Raw genomic sequence first — 11576 nt, forward strand, 5'->3', positions numbered from 1 at the left:
TATATATATATATATATGACAGGCATCTTTTAGTTTCTGTCTACCAAATCTATCTATTCACAGGGCTTTGGTCCACCCAGGGTTATAGTAGAAGACACTTCTTCAAGGTGCCTTGCAGTGGGACTGAACCTAAAACCACATAATTGGGATGGAAGCTTCTTAACTATACAGCCATGCCTGTGCTTTCAAGTGTAAAATATAATTTCATAGATGATATTAATCATCTAAGAATTGAGTGGCTGGACAGCAACTGACAAAATGCCAAACCACTATAGATTTAATAATTTTTGCTCATTTATGTGATGATTTAGCAGCTGATGAATAAATCACATTTATTCAGAAACATATTGCAGCAAGTCTGACAAATGTTTCATAGTCCTGACAGCTGGAATGACAAATCTGTTATTGCAAAGGATATGCACTGAAAGAGTCAGTTCATCTTATAGGGATGACTGCTGTAGATGGCAATCTGTGTCCCAAGCAAACTGAGTTGGGAGGTGGGTTAGAAGCCCAGGATGCTACATGTTCTTTACTAGTATAAGCTTGGAAAGAACTTTATAGATTGTTTTACTTCCTATACAGTGCAGGTATGGTTGTGTGAGCAAAAAGACTGCATTGCAATAATGGTTCTGTGTTTAATACCATTAAGTAGCACTGTGGGCAATTGTTTGCTGCTTTAGCCTTGAGTTGGTGACCCAAGCTTTGTAAGTGAATTTGGATTGATGGAAGCTTGTTGATATATTTGATATTGGGTGGGAGACTTAAACTGTGTTTCAATTTAGGATCACTATCTCATCTTTAGGTACTTTAGTGGAGAGCACTCTGTTGCAGGTATTTGAGCCTGGTTTTTGTTTACAGATGTTTCATGAATTGTGGTTTCTCTTCATCCCAGCAATTTTGAAAGTTCTGTAAAACAGCCATGGCTACTTGGTCCTTCTTCTTTTGATGAAGCCATTAAAGCAAAATCAACAAAAGAAAAAAGAAAAATCACAGAACATAAACAGAATTAAATTAATGTTTTGAGAAATTGAACGACATTGTATCCTTTAGGAAATAACAAGAAAAAGATGAACAAAATTAACTCCATCTGAGAAATTCAGATATCTCAAGGTTGCATCCGTTTATTTCAAAAATAATCAATTTTAACTATATTGAACAAAAAAAGATTGTTAGAAAATGATATAGAAAAAGTCAGTTTTAAACTTCAATCAAAAGTCAACAGTACAAATTATGTTAATAATAATAATGCTGTAGAAATATTGAATTTCTCGAAAATAAAAATTATTTCATTCTCTGAATTTAATATGATGCACTGTAAAAATGCATGTATAACACACTGGTTTTGGGCTATAAATTGTTTTAAAACCCTGTAATATCATGTACAATATATTCAGTGTTGCCTGACAGATACAATAGTAGTTGAGCTACCATAATCCAATGTATTAGTTTTTGATATTTCATTTTATGTGAAATATATCGGTATATAATAAAATACGATCTAAAAACATAATGATAAAACTTTATTTATATTTGCTATTTTTTTTTATTAATAGTGGGTGGGGCAAAACTTTGCAGCTTAATACTATGTATAATATGCATCTGTAATTTTAATCTTGACTTTTGTAAAAAAAAAAATTTAAAAAAAAAAAAATCTAAGTGGATCTTGCACATAGTGTTTTGCCATGTGGGTATGTGACTATAAATGCGCTCTTCTGTTTTTTTAAAAAATTATTTGAAGTCTTCCTGTGAGGAAGGAGCTGGTTTCTCACAAAGATACAAAGCTCTATCATTGGAATATTGATAACAAAAGTAATGCCACATTTCTGTATATAGGTATCTCTTTCCCTCCACTTCCTCTCTCTCTACTCTGATTCATTTGATTGTTTCTTGTTTGCTTTTTGTATGCTTACATGGGGTTAGATGAATATGTTATTGAGGTGTTGTTTTACTGCTGGATGCCCTTCCAGCTGCTAACCATTTACCTGTTTTTCCAGGTTAGGTAAAAAAAAAAAGTCATTCATTCACACATCTTTGAAGGCTCAAAGTGAGATGATTTGTGGATGAAAGAACTCCATAACAGCAACACTGCTGTATGTTGCAACTTGTGCTGAAGTGAGTGAAATGTAAACAAGCACACAGAAACACAGACACATATACACACACAATGTAGTCTTGTCCAAACTATGCAAATACAGAAAAGTGGATAACTCTCTCACACACACACATATTGTATGCATAACTAAGAGCCACATATGCTAGAACCTCAATGAACCCACAGATTATCCAAATGTCTGATAGATCTTCAGCAAGTATCACCACTTGGATAAATATTTGCTGAAGTACCTGTACCAGTCAACGTAAAAGGCAGCCAGTACATTCTGTAAAGTGGTTGGCAATAGGAAGGGCATCCAGCTGTAGAAACTATGCCGAAACAGACAATTGGAGCCTGGGCAGCTCTCTGGCTTGCCAGCATGGGAAACAGCCATTTGTTGATGATGATGATATATGTGTGTGCACGACTTTGTAAATGTGTTTGATTGTGTCTCTTTATCTTAATATTGCTTAATAATTGTAAACAAGTGTCATCATCATACAAGCAGTGGCCTACATATCTAAGCTTCTGTGAAAACATTTCCAGCCTTGTCTAGAAACAAGTGAAGGTTGGTGGCAGAAAGAGCATCTGGTCATTGAAAATTTGCCTCAGCTAATTCCATTTGACCTTTGGAAGTATGGAAAAGTGAACATAAAAGCAATGATGATGATTCATGAGAGAGAATTAATGTATAATCCTATATAAGTAAAGGATATTTAATTATATTCTTTTTTCAATGATGATATAAGTGTTATGAGCTGCAACAGATGGTCTCTCCCACCATTTAGCTAGCAACCTCCTCTCTCTCTCTCTCTCTCTCACTGCTTTATTGTCTCCTTATGCTTTTAGCAATAGATAAATCAATGAACTTATAATTTTTCTCTCATTCTGTTAGTATTTGTTTTATTATTTAATTTGGAAGCAAGCGTGAAAAGTCAGAGCAAGCCATACTCTGTCTGTCTGTCTCATTCTCTATTTCTTTCATATGCACATAAATTCACACATATTGCAAATTACATATCTGTTATGTGCATGATCTGTAGTGTGTGTGTGTAACATGTGTTGTGAGTGTGTGTGTGCGTACATGTATATTACACACACACACACACACATATAGAATGTGTGAAAGTAGTTATCAATCCCATCCTTTTTGTCTGCTTTTTTCTTATTTCTGTGGTTTGGAAAGCACTGTGTCGTATTTATTGCCATTGCCTTTATGAGGTTCAGCCTTCACCACTTCTTCCTATATCGTCTTTGATCTTCATCTTCTGCATGCAGCTTCTGTCTTCCACAGGCGTAATTTGCCTGTCTTCCATATTTGGAATTTCTTCTCTAACTATTTGATAGATTCATCAGTAAAAACCTAATTATCAACATACAGGAGCTTCCAAGGACAGTTGGTTTTAAACTCCTCTGATACTGTCTGAAGAAGTTTAACAAAAGAAAAGGTCTTAGAACTGAGTCCTGGTGGACATGTATTTTTATGTCTGGCATGGTAACAATTCTTCCAACTCACCACTTTAATGATGATAATGACAATGATAATTCTTTCTACTATAAGCACAAGGCCTGAAATTTTGTGGGAGGGGGCTACTGAATTACATTTACCCCAGTGCTCAACTGGTACTTATTTCATTGACCGCTAAAGGATGAAAAAAAAAGTTTACCTCTGTGGAATTTGAACTCAGCAGCATTTCACCCATGTTTACATTCTAAGTGTTTTGTGTGGCATGCTAGCTAACGATTTTGCCAGCTTGCGTTAATAATAATAATAATAATAATAATAATAATAATAATTCTTTCTACTGGAAGCACAAGGCCTCAAATTTGGGGGAAGGGTTTAAGTTGATTACATCGACCCCAGTGCATAACTGGTACTTATTTAATCGACCCCGAAAGGATGAAAGGCAAATTCTACCACAGTGGAATTTCAACTCATAATAATAATGATAATAATAATAATATTAATAATAATTATTATTATTATTGTTCCTGTTGTCTTCGGAACATTGAGTTCAATCCCATCCAATCTGAAGATGTATTTGGACACCTTAGACATTTTCTACAATCTTAGCATGTTGCAAAAATCAGCTTTACTTAGAACTGCATGCATACTGCGTAATGTACTGTCTGTCTGAGGTCTTTGCGGTGACTTGACAGATGGTACAAACCTTCTGTACACACAATACATTCAATCTACAACATCACATTATTGGATACTGTGTGACACATTTCTTTCTCTTTTCAATGATTAGCAAATGAGTGACTATCTTTCCATGCAGACACAGCACAGGCTATGCTTTCAGGATTTTTCGGATAAAGTATGCAGAAATAATCCAATAGGTTCATCATTAATTATGTGAAATATTCATGGGGGTCCCGCTAGTGATAATAATTGTTTCTAGTTATGGCACAAGGAGCAGTCATTTATATAGACTCCAGTATTTTGCTAGTACTTTGTCTCTGCAAAGTTGATCTCAGCGGGATTTGAACCCAGAACTAAAAGAATCAGAAAAGATATTCATGTTGTAACAATTCTGTTAATCCTTAATAATAATGATAATAACAATATAACATCTCTAGTTTAAGCATAGGGCCAGAAATTTTGAAGGAAAGAAATTAGTTGATGTGACTGACTCCACTATCAGTACTTGACCAATAATTTATTTAAGGAAAGGCAAAGTTGACCTCATCAGAATTTGAACCCAGGAAGTAAACTACCAGAGTCAATAACATAAGGTATTTTGTCTGATGCTCTAACAATTCTGCCAACCAATGACAGTAATTATATGTATGCATGTATGTGTGTGAGAGAGAGAGGGGGGATCTCAGTATTGTATAAATACAACGAAGCTTTTGTTTTGATCTTTTCAGAAGTCTAATTTATTCTAAACATTATTATGTTTTGTTCATAATTTATATCTATTTTTATTTTTATTTTTATTCTGACCTATTTAGCTGACAGTTAACAGTAAGTCACATATCTCACCATTACCCAATTAACCAACCATCTGTTGTCTTCATATCACATCAGTAGGTGACTGACACTTTTTTGTTTAGCCCTAGGTTAGTACTGATTGAGTAGACCACTATGGATGGTTTAAATCTGTGGTTCTCAACCATTTTTTTCCTATGGACCCCCTTGTAGCCATTCAATGCTTTAAAAAAATCTTATAATATATTTATGATTAAATATTAAATATAGGCGTAGGCGTGGCTGTGTAGTAAAAAGCTTGCTTCCAAGTTCAGTCCCACTATCTGCCACCTTGGCCAAGTGTCTTTTACTATAGTCTTGGGCCAACCAAAGCCTTGTGAGTAGATTCGATGGGTGGAAACTGAAAGAAGCCCATCATATGTGTGTGTGTGTATATGTATTTGTTCCCCCATCACTGCTTGACAACCAGTGCTGGTGTGTTTACATCTCTTAACTTAGTGGTTTGGCAAAAGAGACCAATAAAGTAAATACTACTGGGCTTAGAAAAAAATAAGTCCTAGAGTTGATTTGTACAACTAAAACCCTTGAAGGCAGTGCTCTAGCATGGCTGTTAAATGATTGAAACAAGTAAAAGATAGAAGATTAGGAACTGTATAAAAAAATACTGTTAAAATATTTTGTGTATTATGTATTGGTGAAGGTGCATGGCTCAGTCGTTAGAGCATCGCAATCACAATCATGAGGTACTGAGTTCAATTCTTGTGTTCTTGAGCAAAGCACTTTATTTCACATTGCTCCAGTTCACTCAGCTGTAGAAATGAGTTGCAATGTCACTAGTGTCAAGCTGTGCTGGCTTTTGCCTTTCCTTTGGTGGCATGGAGAGGGGAGGCTAGTATGTATGGGCGGGCGACTTCTGGTCTTCCATAGACAACTTTTCCCGGACTTGTGCCTAGTTGGAGAACTTTCTAGGTGCAATCTCATGATCATTCATGACTGAAGGAGGTCTTTATTGTAGAAGTATAACTGATTTATTGCACATAATTTTTGACAAGCAAAATCTTACATGGGCTCCAGTTGAGAACCACTGTCTTAGACTTAACACATCACTAGGATTAACACCACCACCACCAGGTACCTTTAGTGCCAGTAGAGGATTCCGTTCTTTGGCAAGCACATGGGCCAGGTTTCCCTCTCTCTTGCTTTTATCTAATGAGTGATCTGGACATTTGAAAAAATATAGTCTTAGAGCTTATTTCTCCAGTGCACTTGCTGCATATGAAGTTTACTCTGTGTTAGTCTAACTGTGATTCCACTGCACCCCTTGTGTGTCCATTGTTTACACTGGGAACACTGTATGGAGTTTTTTTCCTACTATTTTTCTGCATACTAAGCTTAGACATTTTCCTGTTTTTTTCCCTCTTTATTCAAATTTTAGTTTTTATGAAGATTCACTTTAATCCTTTAGCATTCAGATTATTCTGTCAAATGTGATATTCAAATATTAACATTGTTTTGAATTAACCATGCATTATCTTGTTTCAAGATTTCAATGGTGTCTTCATCATAATTTAATGTCCGCTCCCCATGCTGGCATGGGTTGGATGGTTTGACATGGAACTGGCTAGCAGGGTGCTGTCCAGACTCCAACTGTCTGTTGTGGCTTGGTTTCTGTGGCTGGATGCCCTTCCTAATTCCAACCAAATGGTACTGACACCCGAAAGGACAAGCTGGTAAGTGTGGAAGACAGCGATTTTACATAGCTTGATGCGTCAAATCAAATATAGCAAATTGCCACATCTTCCAGTCCCATATCAATTCTCAGTGAGGCCCAGTGTTCGAAGAACCTTCCACACCACTTCATCCCATGTCTTCCTGCTCGCATATGTATATGCCTTACACCTGTACAGGCAATATCAATTTAATGGAAGGAGAGAGTTAATGTACAGCAGAAGCATTTGATCATAATAAACAAATCACCTGTGCATGTAGTTGAGCAAGAAATTGCTAAATCCCCACTTGTTGTTTATGACAGGAGAGTCTGCCTGTGTGTATATAAAAATTAGGGAAGTTTTCTTATGTGAAAGTTAAAGAAAGAGTTACGTGCATATGCATACACACACTCATTCATACATGCTCAGACACACATACACATATTTTGTGTGTGGATATGTATATATTAACATATACATATGCATATTTGTGTGCCTGAGAGGCTTTTAACATATATGAGATGCATAAAGCATTATTTATGCATATAACATTATTTGCAATCTACCTTTTAGTCTTACATATCTACTTTTGCATTTTAACTGACAACGCAGTTCTGCTATGTGTCTAACCAATCAAACACTTAAGAATCAAACCATAGATTTTGTGTCTCATATATGCACTGATTGATTGATGAGTTAGCAGTGTCTTTCTCAAAAACATGTGACCATCATTTTAAAGATGTTAAAGAGTTTACTAAGAACAGCAAAAGACAGCTGAAGGGAAGGCCTCTTTTAGCTGCTGTTGTTTAGCCAAAGGTCAGCCATGATGATGGCAGTTTTAGGATGTAATACATTTCAGCAGAGAACATCCTATCATATGTTCTCTAAGTATTGTGTATCTAGGAGTACAATATCCAATGTACCTCTCTTTTTTTTTTTAAGTGGTAGTGTTTAGTTTCAAGAAGGGAGTTTAGCAGCAAATTGACAGTCATTAGGGCATTGGACAGAATGCATCACAGATTAAGCATTGTGAATTCAAATCTCACTGAGGTAAGCTTTGCTTTTTATCTTTTTGATGTCAATAAATAAGTACCAACCCAGCTCAAGATTGTCAGGTCATGAGTTCGATTCCTGACAACATGTTGTCCTTGAGCAAGGCATTTTATTCCATGTTGCTCCAGTCCACTTAGCTTGCAAAAATGAGTTGTACCTGTAATTGAAATACCAACCTAGTCACATTCTGTATTGTGCTGAAACTCCTTGAGAATTATGTTAAGGGTACACATGTTTGTGGAGTGCTCAGCCACTTGCACATTAATTTCATGAGCAAGCAGTTCTGTTGACTGGATCAACTGGAACTCCCATGTTGTAACTGATGGAGTGCTAGGGTTGTCCACCATGAGGTCCACACCTTGTTACAGTGTGGCGGTCCATGACCCTGAGAGCTATAGCAGCAGAGTGCAAACTCCTAGTAGGGTCTCCCATGCTGGACAAGCCAGAGGATAGAGGCCAGACTAATATGAACCACTTCTTCCCCGCAATAAAGATGGGTTTGTGTGGGGCCAACACCCTTAACCTAGAAAAAAAGCAAAGTTATAGAAGCATCACTGACAATTCCTGACCAACAAGACCTGGAAGAGAAAGGCTTTCCCTCAGCGAAACATGCCTGGACCATTGGAGTAATTTAATCCCAGTTACATCATTCTGACTAAAGACAGGATTGTCACTGCTAGAATGTCTTTGGTAAGAGATCTACTTAACCAGAATTTCCTTCACTGGCTTTCTAGAAATGAGTGATTAATTAGTTGAACTTGCAAGTTCTTGTATTGGTCAGGGGGAAGGCTTTGTGAAACATCAGTGTATTTAACCAATGAGAGAACCACTATGTAGTCACACAACATGCTAGAAATAGCTACAAAATTCTACCACAAATCATATATTAGTATCATAAATAAAGGAAAGGATACATTAATTAAATAATTTAGTCTTACATACTCTGAAAGGTAGAGTGGCCATGGCTAGAACACCTTAGGTAATAAGTGTGGTGCATCAAATTTGACTTGTTAAGTTGCAGGGAAAATTAATGAGCTAATGAAAGACTCTTTATATGATCTATCAATCTACTGGACATAGCCTCCAATTTCTCACTCGTTTTACTCACCACCATTTTAACCCTTTTACATTTAAATCTGCCACATCTGGCCTAAATATTCTACTTGTTTTATGTTCAAACCAATCAGATTGGACCCCTTATACTTATCCAACAATGTCATTCTAAATATGGACAATCATATCAAAATCCCAAAGCTACGAGGTACTGCATGATTAATTCAAAATAATGCAAATAAATAAACATTGTAATTGACAGAGTAATCTGAATTCTAAAGAGCTAAATAAGGACACAGTAATTGTATAGAGTAGTCCTTCTTGCTTCTAAAATGTTTAGGTGGGTATGACTTTGGATATTCTTCATCCATTGTGTCAATGAACTGTTGTCTTTGATTTCAAGTGTTAGAAATCAATGAAAGGCCAACTATGCTAATCTCATCAGATCTTGCAATCTTTCTGATCCAAAGCATTGTACTTATTCAAGGTGATATCTCTTCTGTTCCCATTGCTCTTAGCTGTAGAATCAGAATCAAAGGATCTAAAAACAATATAGCCTTAGCCTACTTAAAGGTGTTTAAGTGTAGGTTATCAAGTTCATTATTGAATGGAATATTGAAATATTTGTGTATATATATGCATGCTCACTCACACATACACAATACCTGTGCTTACATAATGTAAGATAGTGGTAAATGGTTTACAACGTACATAGTTATGCATGTATTTTTACTATTCTTGTACTTGTTTCAGTCATTTGACTGCGGCCATGCTGGAGCACCGCCTTTAGTCAAACAAATCAACCCCAGGACTTAGTCTTTGTAAGCCTAGTACTTATTCTATTGGTCCTTTTGCTGAACTGTTAAGCTATGGGGATGTAAACACACCAACATCGGTTGTTAAGCAATAACGGGGACACAAAAACAGACACAAATATATGCATACATACACACGCATGCACACACACACATATATATATATATAAATATATATACAACGGGCTTCTTTCAGTTTTTGTCTACCAAATCCACTCACAAGGTTTTGGTTGGCCTGAGGCTATAGTAGAAGACATTTGCCCAAAGTGCCACACAGTGGGACTGAACCTGGAATCGTGTGGTTGGGAAGCAAGCTTCTTATCACAGCCACTCCTGCACCCATTTATCATCATCATCATCATCATTGTTTTAACATACACTTTCTCATGCTTACATGGGTTGGTCAGAATTTGTTGAGGCACATTTTTCTCTGGCCAGATGTTCTTCCTGTTGCCAATCCTCACCCCTGTTTCCAAGTAAGATAATATTCTCTCATGACCAGACATGTTTTCATAGAACACTGCTAATGAAGGACACTGCTTACAATAAAGGAAACTCATTTACAACTATCATATGATATCAAAACAAGGAGATGGTAACACACAGGCATGCACACATGAATAGACATACACACAATGGGGATCTTTCAGTTTCCATCTACCAAATTTATTCACAAGGCTTTGGTTGACTCTGGATTATAGTAGAAGGCATTTGCCCATGGTGCTACACAGTGGAACTGAACCCCAGACCATGTGGCTGGGAAGCAAACTTCTTATATGCAATATATATAAATATATACAGGTGAGCATATAAGTGCAAAACAAGGATGAAAAAATAGTATTCAAATACCAAGAATAGGGTAATATACTTTTTATTAAAGCTGCAAAATTATCACAGAATTATTACTCGGAGTTTCATGTTTCCATTCATTGGACAGTTGTGATGAAAACCTGAAACCTGAAAGAAGCCTGTTGTGTGTGTGTGTGTGTGTTCCTCATCAATGCTTGACAACCAATGTTGGTATATCTATATCCCCATAACAGTTTGGCAAAAGATATCAATAGAATAATATATATATATATAAATATATAGTATTAGGGAAAAGAACCAAGGTTTATGAATTCATCGATAAAAATCCACTGTCACATATAGAAAAAATTTATAATTAAAAGTACAATAAATAAGTATAATATAATACAAAGTAAATATCATAAGATCAAGATAATAATTCTTTTGCCTAATACTATATATATATATATATATATATATATATATATATATTATGCATGTGTGTGTATGATATCATCATCATTGGTTCATGTCTTCCCATGCTAACATGGATTGGACTGGTTATTGTGATTAGAGTCACTTCCTATTCATACTGCCCCCTTGGATGGAGGAAGAGTGCCTTGCTTGTACACTTAAGTTTTTCACTTGGATTTTAGGCTTCTGCAACTGGATGCTCTATCATCAACCACTTCACAGAGTGTTCTAGGTTCACGTTACTGTGGCACCAGCTCTAGAGAAGTTGTCATGTCCTCAACAAAACAGTATCCCCATGACACCTTTACTCATTTACCAACAACATTTCAAAGAGAATTCATAACAATTCAAGAATTCGATGATGTGTTCATTCGGTCAAGGTAATATTGTAGAAAAGAAAATGAACAAAAGTGACCATGATGACCAAAGAAGAATCGGGATCAATGTATGTAAGGAGAAGGATGAGTTGTGTGTATGTTGGCTGTGTATGAAATGTTATTGTCACCAAATAATATTATAACCTAAGAATGAATAATGATATTATACTCAGATAATTTTTTCAATTAAGGAATAAAAAATATTGCTATAATTCCAAAGCGAAATGTATAATGGTAAACTGTAATTCCAATTGTCTACAATGTAAATGAATAAGATTG

Source organism: Octopus bimaculoides, chromosome 8 (assembly GCF_001194135.2).
Source record: "Octopus bimaculoides isolate UCB-OBI-ISO-001 chromosome 8, ASM119413v2, whole genome shotgun sequence".
In the NCBI taxonomy this organism is placed as follows: domain Eukaryota; kingdom Metazoa; phylum Mollusca; class Cephalopoda; order Octopoda; family Octopodidae; genus Octopus; species Octopus bimaculoides.